Source organism: Chlorocebus sabaeus, chromosome 5 (genome assembly GCF_047675955.1).
Source record: "Chlorocebus sabaeus isolate Y175 chromosome 5, mChlSab1.0.hap1, whole genome shotgun sequence".
In the NCBI taxonomy this organism is placed as follows: Eukaryota; Metazoa; Chordata; class Mammalia; order Primates; family Cercopithecidae; genus Chlorocebus; species Chlorocebus sabaeus.
Window position 1 is genome coordinate 22,010,953 of NC_132908.1, and position 12,431 is coordinate 22,023,383.

General features: G+C 42.3%; 1 protein-coding gene across 2 annotated transcripts in view; it reads left to right on the forward strand.

Moving 5' to 3' along the window:
- The window catches only part of PRKCB (protein kinase C beta), a 382,229-nt gene that overhangs the window by 258,358 nt on the left and 111,440 nt on the right, over positions 1–12,431 (forward strand). The gene's annotated exons all lie outside the window — the stretch shown is intronic.

Genomic DNA, 12,431 nt, shown 5'->3' on the forward strand with positions numbered 1-12,431 from the left:
GTACTAAAAACAACAAAGAAAGAGGCCAGGTGTGGTGTCTCACACCTGTAATTCCAGCACTCTGGGAGGCCAAGGCAGGTGTATCACTTGAGCTCAGGAGTTCAAGACCAGCCTGGGCAACATGGTGAAACCACATCTCTACAAAAAACATGAAAAATTAGCTGGGCATGGCGGTGTGTGCCTGTAGTCCCAGGCACTCGGGAGGCTGAGATGGGAGGATCACTTGAACCCTGGAGGTGGAGGTTGTAGTGAGCAAGTTGGTCAGAGATTGAGCCACTGCACTCCAGCCTGAGTGACAGAGTGAGGAGAAAGAGAGAGAGAGAGAGAGAGAGAGAGAGAGAGAAAGAAAGAGAGAGAAGGAAGAAGGAGGAAGGAGGAAGAAGGAAGAAGGGAAAGGGAAGGAAAGGAAGAAGAAAGAGGGAAAGCAGGAAGGAAGGAAGCGGGGAACGGGGGGAGGGACAGAGGGAGGGAGGGAAGGAGGAAGGGAATTAGTTCTAGCATTTTAAAAATCTGGGAGTAGAAGACAACAATTGAGAACAGTTGAATAGTTAATGCCTCCTTTAGCCAGGACACGGATTTTCTATTTGTCACCGTCCTCACCACTCCCTATTTTATTACATCTGGCCCACTTTACTAAACTATATGATGCGACTGTAACTGCCCAGTGGCTTCTTTGTGCCTGCTGCCCAGACAGAGCCGATTTATCAAGACAGGAGGATTGCAATAGGGAAAGAGTTTTACACACATAGAGCCAGCTAAATGGGAGAACAGAGTTTTTTATAACTCAAATCAACCTCCCTGAAAATTTGGAAGCTAGGGCTTTTCAAAGATAGTTTGGCAAGGCGTAGGGTGACTAGGGAATGGGTGCTGCTGACTGGTTGGGGATGCAGTAATAGGGATGTGAGAAGTGGTCCTCGTGCGCTGAGTCCACTTCTGGGTGGGGCCACAGAACTAGTAGGCAGGTCCAGATGGGGTAGTCTGATAGTCAGAAAGGCAAAAGCCTGAAAAGACATCTCATGGGGTAGTCTGATAGTCAGAAAGGCAAAAGCCTGAAAAGACATCTCAAAAGGCCAATCTCAGGTTCTGCAATAGTGATGTTATCTGCAGGAGTAACTGGGGAAGTTGGAAATGTTATGACCTCTGGGATAAAGGCTGATAATAATCCATGTCTACATCTTTGTAGAATTCAGGCTCTTTTCATTTTCCTAACTTGGCAATATTTCATTAGTTTTACAAAGGCAGTTTCGTTTTGGGGAAGGGCTGTTATCATTTAAAATATACAACAAATTTCTTTCAAAGTTAGGTTGGCGGTCTGGTTGGGGTGAAGCCATTGATTATCAGAAATGTAGAAAACCTGAAGAGACATCTCAAAAGGCCAATTTTAGGTTCTACAATAGTGATTTTATCTGCAGGAGTCATTGGGAAAGTTGCAAATCTTATGGCCTCTGGAATAATGGCTGGCAATCCTTTATGTCTACACCGTAGCAGAATTCAGGCTCCTTTCATCCTCCTAACCTAGTGGTCTCTCATTAGCTTTATGAAGGTAGTTTCATTTTGGGCGAGGGCTATTATCATTTAAAATATACACTAGGCTGGACACGGTGGCTCGCTCCTGTATTCCCAGCACTTTGGGAGGCTGAGGTGGGTAGATCACGAGGTCAGGAGATCGGCCAACACGGTGAAACCCTGTCTCTACTAAAAATACAAAAATTAACTGGGCATGGTGGCATGTGCCTGTTGTCCCAGTTACTCAGGAGGCTGAGGCAGGAGGACCACTTGAACCCGGGAAGCAGAGGCTGCAGTGAGCCGAGATCATGCCACTGCACTCTAGCCTGGGTGACACAGCAAGACCCCATCTCAAAATAAAATAAAACAAAATAAAATGAACAAAATAAACATGAAATCTGACCCAAAGTTAACTTGGCCCAAGCCCAGGAAAGAGTAAGGGCAGCTTGGAGGTTAAAGGCAAGATGGGGGTTAGTTAGATCAGATCTCTTTCACTGACATCATTTTCTCACTGTTACAATTTCTGCAAAGACAGTTTCATGACTGGCTCCATGCACACCAGAGTGGCTTGTACACTTCACCTAAAAGATATGTGCAACCCACTGTCAGATTGTGTCTGAGAAGCTGCTGCTTCCTTGGGAGTCCTTAGCAAGGCTGACCACAGATCACAGATGTACTGGGGTGGTGTTTTCATAGTCAGCTGCAGTGTCTCCTTTCTCCTGAAGATTTTATTTTGCTCCCTTCCTATGGCAGGAGAAAATATATATATATCTCGTTCAATATTACCAACAGAGAGGCTGGGTAAGCCCCCTTGGCAACCGTTTCACAGTTAACTGAGTCAAGGAGTCAGAAGAAATAGCTCAACCTGCCACTATAACTTTGGGAGAAGTGGCAATTGGGCTGCTATTACTTCTTCAAGATAAATTGTCACATATCTGGATTGTCTCATTCAGGACTTTTTCAGCTTCAAGTGAAAGAAAATAAAAATCAAACTGGTTTCGCAAGAAAGAGATGTATCATTTGGACCACACACACATCTTTCGATTGTTCACCTTATGACTTCCTTGTCTTGGCTCCGTATTTCATCTTAGGCTTTTCTTGAAAAATATATTGAGTGTCCACTAGGTGCTGGTCACTAGAGACACATCGAGGTATAAGACAGACATGACTTCATGGAGCTTAGCTTATGGCAGGGGGGCGGTGGGCAGATAAACATTGAACAAGGAATTACGCAAATGACAAATCAATGACAACATGATGGAAGATGTGAAGAAGACAGGAGCTGAGAGTTTTGAACCCAAAAGTATCTGAGACAGATTTCAATCAATTTAGAAAGTTTATTTTGCCAAGGTTGAGGATGTACCAGTGACACAGACTCAGGAGATCCTGATGACATAAGCCCAAGGTGGATGGGGTACAACTTGCTTATGTACATTTTAGGGAGACATAAGACATCAGTCAGTACACGTGAAATTTACATTGGCTCCATCTGGAAAGGCAGGACAACTCAGAGTGGGACGAGGAGGTGCTTCCAGGTCATAGGTAGATTTTACAATTTTCTGATTGGCTATTGGCTGAATGAGTTGTTAAAAAATAGAAAGGAATGTCTGGATTACATAAGGAGTTGTGCAGACCAACATTTTATCATGAAGATGAAGCCTCCAGGTAGCAGGCTTCCTAGAGACTAGATTGTAAATGTTTCTTATCAGACTTAAGGTCTGTGTTGATGTTAATGCTGGTTAACTTTTCCTGAATTCCAAAAGGAAGGGGGTATAATGAGACATCATGTCCAACCCTCCCTTCTCATCATGGCCTGAAACAGTTTTTCAGGTTAACTTTGGAATGCCCCTGGCTGAGAGGAGGGGTCCATTTACATGGCTAGGGGGCTTAGAATTTTATTTTGGGTTTACAGAAGGTACCCCAAAAGAGTTGTGTTAAATCACATTTCACAAATGGTTAAAAACATAGTTCTCATAAAATAGATGATGGGCATTGGCCAAAGATTTTCTTAGCTCACTAAGGAGACAAACAGCAGGATGAATGAATGATTCCACAGAAGGTTTGAGAAACTGATATTTGTGTAATCAGTAGAAAAAGAAATGCTGAAATAACTTTGCTCAGTTAAATATAAAACTGACTGATAGGACAATAGAATCACAAGCTTTGGGGTTATCTTATCTACTAGACTGAAAAAAAAAAAAGATTTTGGCCAGGCATGGTGGTTCATGCCTGTAATCCCAACACTTTGGGAGGCCAAGGTGGACAGATCACCTGAGGTCAGGAGTTCGAGACCAGCCTGGCCAACATGGTGAAACCCCGTCTCTACTAAAAATACAAAAATTAGATGGGTGTGGTGGCCTATGCCTGTAATCCTAGCTACTTGGGAGGCTGAGGCACGAGAATCACTTGAACCCAGGAGGCAGAGGTTGCAGTGAGCTGAGATCGCGCCACTGCACTCCAGCTGGGCAACAGAGTGAGACTCCATCTCAAAAAAAAAAAAAGATTTCAACTCAGTTTTCTAAAAGTTAACATCTATCTTTGCCGACTAGGGAGGCCATCTGGGCCTGACTTCATGGTGAATAATAAATTAAACAAAGTAATATTACTGTGAGGAAAGAAATAGCTAATTAGAAAATGCTCTAGCATGACATTAAAAGTTTACACGATCGTCTTTTTGTTTTTTTTTTTTTATCCCCCCAAGCTTTGGATATTTTTCCCTAACATACAAATGACTTGACTTCGCAGGGTCTACATCAGTCACTCACAGTGTGTATTTCATTCTCATTTTAAATCAAACGTAAAGAGGTTAAAGAGAAAGAATGTATGATCCTCAGGGGGTATGTGACAGGAGAAAACGTAATAATAATTATTATAATAACAATAGCTACTACTCATTGACTCTTAATAGATGCCAGGCTCTGGGTCCAGCATTTCCGGATGTCGTGGAGTCGCACTTTTACACAGCACTGATCAGATGTGCAGAAAAAAATAAAGCTTCTTTCTTTTCTGTAATGGACTTAGACTTTCTCATGCGCTTTTGTGAGCTCCTGGTGACTGAGGAGAAGGGACTCTGTATGCTGCATGTGGTACTTTCTGAGCTTCACTGCTTCACTTTTCTGACTGGCCCCTGTTAACAGCAAAACCAAGCTCTGTAAAATAGTTCAAAGAAGTTTATTCTGAGCCAATATAAGTGACTGTGGCCTGGGGAAACAAACCCAAGAAGCTTTGAATAAGTGGTCCTGAGGTGGTTAGATTACAGTTTGGTTTTACACATTCTGGAGAGGCAGAAGTTACAGGCAAAGACATAAATCAGTACATGGAGATTATAAATTGGTTTGGGCCCAAAAGGCAGGATAGCTTTAAATGGGTTATAGGAGATTCTTTAACTTGCAGTTGGTTAGAGTAAGGCTTTGCTAAAACTTAGAATTTACAGGAAGAAATACTTTACATTGGCCGGGCGCAGTGGCTCATGCCTTCACTCCCAGCACTTTGGGAGGCCGAGGCAGGTGGATCATTTGAGGTCAGGAGTTTGAGACCAGCCTGGCCAACATGGTGAAACCCCATCTCTACTCAAAATGCAAAATAATTAGCAAGGTGTGCTGGTACATGCTTGTAATCTCAGCTATTCTGGAGGCTGACCAGGAGAATTGCTTGATACAGGAGGCAGAGGTTGCAGTGAGCTGAGATCACGCCATTGCACTCTAGCCTGGGTGACAGAGTGAGACTCCATGTTTTATGTTGAGGATGCGTGCAGCAAGATAGATTGCTTATGTTGTGACTGCGCCTTTGCCTGGCCTGGCCTTAGTCCTGTTTGTAATCTGGTATTTTATTGCCACAAAGAGTCTGTTTTGTCAGTCTTACGATCTCTATTTTAACATTCATGTTAGCCCATTGTTGTATCTAAACTCCAAAAGAGAGGGGGTATAACGAGACATGTCCAATCTCCTTTCTCTCATGGCTGACAATTCTGTTCTTAAGGTTTTTCTTACATCCTCTTGGCCAAGGAGGGGAGAATGTTCTGTCAGTGGGGGGGCCTTAAGATTTTATTTTTAGCCTACATTCCTAAACCAGTGCCCACTGAAGCGGGACTGGTCCCGCTAGCTTTGGGGCATCATTCTGGCTTTGTGCTGGAGATCCTGGCCTGTTGCTTCCTCTTGTGAGTTCCCTCCATGCAGCACCCTCTCTGTCCCACTTGTAGGCCACTCGTGGGCCTGGTTCAGGGAGGGCCAGGAGCCTGCCTGAGTCCTCCCTCTGGGGAGTCTTTTCTGGTCCTGCTGCTGCCGCTGGAATGATGTTGCCTGGTGCATGGATAGGTCTCTGGCCAGCGTTCCAGCCGAGGAGGAGGGAAACCCACCTCTCCCCCACCACCTGTCCTTTCTCCTTCCCAAGGTTTTCTAAGCCCTAAAGGGATGGGCTTCTCCTGTAATCACCCAATGAGTTCATCTAGAGCTGATTCACGGAGATGGCAATATTTTAGCAGAGAAAGCATTTAATAAACACAGTGCCAGCCAAGCAGCAGGATGGGAGTTTATTACTCAAATCGGCCTCCTCCAAAATTCAAAGACTAGGGTTTTTCAAGGATCGTTTGGTGGGAAGGGGGGCTAGGGAATGGGGAATGCTGATTGGTGGGTTGAGAGTGAAATCACAGGGGGTCAAAGCGGTCTTCTCATGCTGAGTCAGTTCCTGGGTGAGGATCACAAGACCAGGTAAGCCAGTTTTGTTGTATGGGGTCCTGGTCTGGATGGCACCAGCTGGTCCATCAGAATGCAGGGTCTGGAAAATATTTCAAACACCAATTTTAGGTCAATAATAGTGATTTTATCTATAGGAGCAATTGGGGAGATCATGAATCTTATGACCTCTGGCTACATGTCTCTGGAGCCAGAATTCTAACTTTGTGGCTAATATGTTAGTTTTACAAAGGCAGTTTTAGTCCCCAAGCAAGGAGACGGTTAGTTTTGGGAAGGAGCTGTTATTGTCTTTGTTTTAAAGTTAAGCTAATGACCAGGTGTGGTGGCTTATATCTGTAATCCCAGCACTTTGGGAGTGCCAAGGTGGGAGGATTGCTTCAGTTCGGGAGTTAGAGACCAGCTTGGGCAACACAGTGAGATCCTGTTGCAACAAAAAATTTAGCCAGGCATGGCGGCATGCACCTGTGCTCCCAGCTACTCAGGAACCTGAGGTGGGAGGATCACTTGGGCTCAGTAGGTCGAGGCTGCAATGAGCTGTGATTGTGCCCCCGCATTCCAGGCTTGGCAACAGAGAAAGATCATGTCTCAAAGTAAATAAAGAAACAAATACAAATGAAAAATGAAGTTGAACTGTAACTAAATTCTTCCCATAGTTAGCTTGGCCTAGGCCCGGGAATGGACAAGGACAGCTTGGAGATTGGAAGCAGATGGAGTTAGTTAGGTCCGATTTCTTACACTGTCATAACTTTTCTATGTCATATTTCTCTTACTGTCATAATTCTTGCAAAAGTAGTTTAACTCCCACACATGCCATATCCTTCTTCCTGGGCTAGTGCCTGCCTTGTCTACTCCCCTAAGGCAGAGAGCAGGGAAGGAAAAAAAAAAAGTGGTTTAAGAATAGGGATAGTGTATCAGGAGTAAGCCCAAAATATTACTACATTTACACTTAGATGATCATTTAATTCTCCAGTTATTCTAGATAGAGCATCATTTCCAAGGATCAGAATAGTTCCGCAACATGTTAGGGACACACAGCTTCTAAGCAACGGTGCTGGGTTCAGGTCCAGGTTTCTATGATGCCAGAGCCTAAACATATACAAATCCCATTCTGCCTCCTGATACAGGGGTAGATGGAAGGCTAGAGGGTAGACAGCTCAGGTTTGATTTTGGCTTTCCTAACTGGGTGGAGGCTTTGTGACCTCAGGTGAGCCACTTCACCTGTCTGTACTACAGCCTTCACAGCAGGTATGCCACCCATCAGATTGATTACAACACCCCCTATCCTCCATCCACCACTTAGGATAGGTGTGAAGTTGATGACACAGTAGTTGGAAGGGAACTTTTCCAAAATAAAAGCCCTCTTCAGATTCTGCAGATAGAAGTCCTCTTCAGATTTACGGCCAAGACATTTGCGATGCTGTCTTGACTAAATGGACCAGATCCTAGACATTTGGATTCTTGCCCCTGGGATTCTTTGAACACTATGTGATCTTGAGTAAGTCTCACACCCTTTCTGAGACTCAGGTTCACCATTTAGAAGGGGATGGGCTCCACCAGCTCTTCTGTTGTGCTGTAATTTAAGACCGTGTGGCAGAAACAGCAGATGCAGCTGTGAAAGCTCCCAGATGTGGTACACTAGCCCCAGGCCCCCTGTCTGCATCTGCCTCTTGGCCAGTTGCCCTGTATCTGTTGTCAAATCCTCCTCTTTGTTTCTAATTTTGCTTATTTATACTGTCTCCTTTCTTTCCCCTTGATTTTCCAGAGGTTCATCTGTTTTATTTACTTATTTATTTTCTTCAAGAAATTAACTCTGGGATTTGTATATCAATTCTGTTTGTTTTCTCCTTTTCTGTAGGTTTATTTTGTGTTTGGCTTTGACTTTCAGTTGAATATTTTACTAATTTATTTTTTCTTCTTTTGCCTGACTCTGCTCTTTAAAAATAATGAATAGCTTTTTTTGTTTGTTTGTGTGTTTTTGTTTTGAGATGGAGTCTTGCTCTGATGCCCAGGCTGGAGTGCAGTGGCACAATCTCTGCAGGTTTAAGTGACTCTCCTGTCTCAGCCTCTTGAGTAGCTGGGATTACAAGTGCCTGCCACCATGCCCGGCTAATTTTCGTATTTTTAGTAGAGACAAGGTTTCACCGTGGTGGCCAGGCTGGTCTTGAACTCCTGACCTCAGGTAATCCTCTCACTTTGGTCTCCCAAAATGTTGAGATTACAGGTGTGAACCACCACACCTGGCCAAAAATAATGAACAAGCATTTAAGGGAATAAATGTTTCCTCTAAGTTTTGATATGCTAACATTCTGGCTTTTGCTGCTTCCTTGAGGGCCTACAGTTGAGTTTTTAGTTTCTTCTCTAACATGCTTTAATTTAGGCATTTTTTTAACCCCTAGAATTAGATTTCTGTTTACATTTTTATTATTGATATTAAGTTACTGTTTTAGTGCTTTCAAGTTAGAGAATATGGCCTGTGTACTTTTCCTTTTTCCTCCGATTTTCTTTCCTTTTCTTTCAGCATAGCTTAGTATTTGTTCCATGTTGTTAAAAGTTCTGTGGACTTTCAAGAAAAAGATTATATTAACTGTTTGTAGATTATACTTTTTTGTGTGTGGAGAAAGAATAAACCTTTTTTCAACTTTTATTTTAGATTCAGGGGATACAAGTACACATTTGTTACCTGGGTATATTGCTTGATGCTGAGGTTTGGAGTATGAATGATTCTATCACCCCGGTTCTGACCATAGTACACAATCGTTAGTTTTCCAACCCTTGTCTTCCCCTCCCCTCTGCCCTCTGTAGTCCCTAGTGTCTGTTGTTGTCATCTTTGTGTCCATGAGTGCAGGGTATACATTTATTCATTCCAATGTGTTATAAGGTCCACATCTTTTTTTTTTTTTTTCTGAGTCAGAGTTTCGGTCTTGTTGCCCCGGCTGGAGTGCAATGGCACGATCTCAGCTCACCACAACCTCCGCCTTCCGGGTCCAAGGGATTCTCCTGCCTCAGCCTCCTGAGTAGCTGTGATTACAGACATGCGCCACCACGCTCAGCTAATTTTGTATTTTTAGTAGAGACGGGGCTTCTCCATGTTGGTCAGGCTGGTCATGAACTCCTGACCTCAGGTGATCCACCCGCCTCGGCCTCCCAAAGTGCTGGGATTACAGGTGTGGGCCACCACGCCTGGCCAAGGTCCAGATCTTTTATAACTACTTATTGTCCTTTTGTTTGCTTGAGCTAAATGTGTAGTGCTTATTAAGTTTCTTCAGGCAATGTGATTCAAAAACGTTCTTTTTATTTCTAGGAGTTCTTGCCTTATCTGTATATGGCAATATTATTAACCACATAACTCTACAAATCTTATTATATTGACATGAAGTTATCTTTGTTGCAGCTAATGCTTTTTCTCTATAATTTTACTTTGTTGCTGGCATTCATTCATTCATTCATTCATTGAATATACACAGTGAACACCTGCTGTGCTGAAGAGATACTAATGAGCCAAATAGACAAGAACCCTGTGGCCTCATGGAGTTTTCTTTCTAGTTGAAGAAAAATAAACAACAATAGTAAATGAACAAAAATAAGTAGTAAAACATGGCATGTTTGAGGCTGATAAGTGCCATAGAGAAAAGTAAACAAGAAATGGGGACAAGGAATCTTGGGGAGTGGGGGCATTCAGATTTTATAGGGAATTCAGGAAAGGACTCACTGAAAAGGTAGCATAGAGCAAAGATCTAAAGCAGGTGAGGAGTGAGCTGTGTGGATATCTAGGGAGAGGTTGTCTTAGACAGAGAGGACGGCAAATGCAAGGGCCCTGAGGCAGGAGTGCATCTGGCAAGTTGGAAGAGCAGTAAGGAGGCACGTGTAGCTGGAGCTGGATCCATGAGGGGAGACTGGAGGAGGATTAGGTCTGGGAGGATATATATGGGGAGAGGGTTGGCAGATCCTGTGGGCCTTGTCAGCACTTTGTCTTCTGCTCTGAAGAAGACGGGGAGCCAAGGAGTTAATGAGATCGAACTGACCTTTGCATGTGCCCTTTTTGGTTGTGGTATGGTAGATCCCTTTTCCCTAGTAGGTCATTTCCCATTCTTTTATGTCGAATCTTTCTAAGTCCTTTGGTCTTGTATAACAAGTGGCACGTTGTTGGAATTTTTTTCTTTTTTTTTCTTTTAGAGACAGACTCTCCCTCTGTCGCCCAGGCTGGAGTGCAGTGGCGTGATCTCAGCTCACTGCAACCTCTGCCTCCTGGATTCAAGCAATTCTCCTGCCTCAGCCTCCCGAGTAGCTGGGATTACAGGCACCTGCCACCACGCCCGGCTAATTTTTATATTTTTAGTAGAGACGGGGTTTCACCATGTTGACCAGGCTGGTCTCGAACTCCTGACCTCATGATCTGCCCACCTCGGCCTCCCAAAGTGGTGCTGGGGTTACAGGAGTGAGCCACCGCGCCTGGCCTTTTTTTTTTTTTTTTTTTTTTTTTTTCTTTAAGTTCTGGGATACATGTGCAGAACGTGCAGGTTTGTTTCATAGGTATACATATGCCTTGGTGGTTTGCTGTACCTATCAACCTGTCATCTAGATTTTAAGCCCCGCGTGCATTAGGTATTTGTCTTAATGCTCTCCCTCCCCTTGCCCTTCACCCCCTGACAGACCCCAGTGTGTGATGTTCCCTTCCTTCTGTCCATGTGTTCTCATTGTTCAACTTATGAGTGAGAACATGTGGTGTTTGATTTTCTGTTTCTGTGTTAGTTTGCTGAGAATGATGGTTTCCAGCTTCATCCATGTCCCTGCAAAGGACATGAACTCCCCCTTTTTTTATGACTGCATAGTATTCCATGGTGTATATGTGCCACATTTTCTTTAGCCAGTCTATCATTGATGGGCATTTGGGTTGGTGCCAAGTCTTTGCTATTGTGAATAGTGTTGCAATAAACATACATGCGCATGTGTCTTTGTAGTAGGGTGATTTATAATCCTGAATCTGAAGATCTTTTCTCCACAGGAAAATGTTTTAATGTTTATAGCTGTAACTGCCATGTTTCTTATGGTGTTTCTGTTTCTAAAGTTTTCTTTTTCTTTCCTATTTCATTCTTTTTTATTCCATCTCCTTCTGAACAGATAACTATTATCTTAAATCAGTGTTATATTACATTTTTTAAGAATACTTTATTTTGTTATTATTAATAATGACATTTTGGTCTTATTACAAAAACAACAACAACAACAACAACAAAAAACTAATGCTTTGGAATCAGACTTCTTGGGTTAGAATTTCTACTGTACTACTTCCTAGCTGTGTACCCTTGGCAAGTTACTTAGCCTCTCTGTGCTGTGTTTCCTCATGTGGAGATAATAGTCGTAATTATGTCACAGGATTGTTGCAATATCAAATTAGTTAATATAAATGAGGTACCCAATGTCTGCTAAATAGCACTCAGTAAGTGTTAGTCATTATTGTTTTTTAATAATTATTAGAAAAATATAAAAAAATCAGAGAATTTTGTCCAGATTCCCAGTGCCCATAACCACTATTGACCCTATATAGAGAGAGTGAAACAAAAGTGAAACCTTACTGTGCATACTATTTGGTAGCTGGCATTTTTCACCTAAAAATAATCTGCAATAAATGTAATTGTGGCAAAACTTTTGTGCCCAGCTTTAATAATTTCCTAATAAATTTCTAAGCCAGGAATTGATGCCTTTAAGCATATATGCATCATTAAAGTGTTTGTCAAAATGTCCTACAATTTTAAAAATCAATTTACAGTCTTATCAATCTCGTAAGAGGCTTTTCAGTTTATTAACATTAACATCCAGTGCTATAAATTTCAAAGACATGATGCAAAGATTATACACGTACTGTATTACAAATTATGTTGAACATTTTCATTTGCCTATTGCCATTTGTTTATATTTATATATGACTATGTCCTTTTGCCTTTTTCTTATTGACTTGTAAGAACTTTTTATATGAGAAGACTATTAATAGGTCTAGGTCTTTTCTGACATATGTATGTTGCAACATTCCTCCTTTTCATGTTGTAAATTAATGTTTGTAATATGCATTCTTAGTGGTATATAAAGCATTCGATTCAACTCCAATCTATTATGATAAATATCAAGTCAATTGCCAGAAAAATTTCTCAAGTTTTTCTTTTCATTGAGTAATTGTTACCTGAATTATCCATGCTGTGTTCACTGTCTCAAATGGATTTTTTAATTCAGTGATTATAT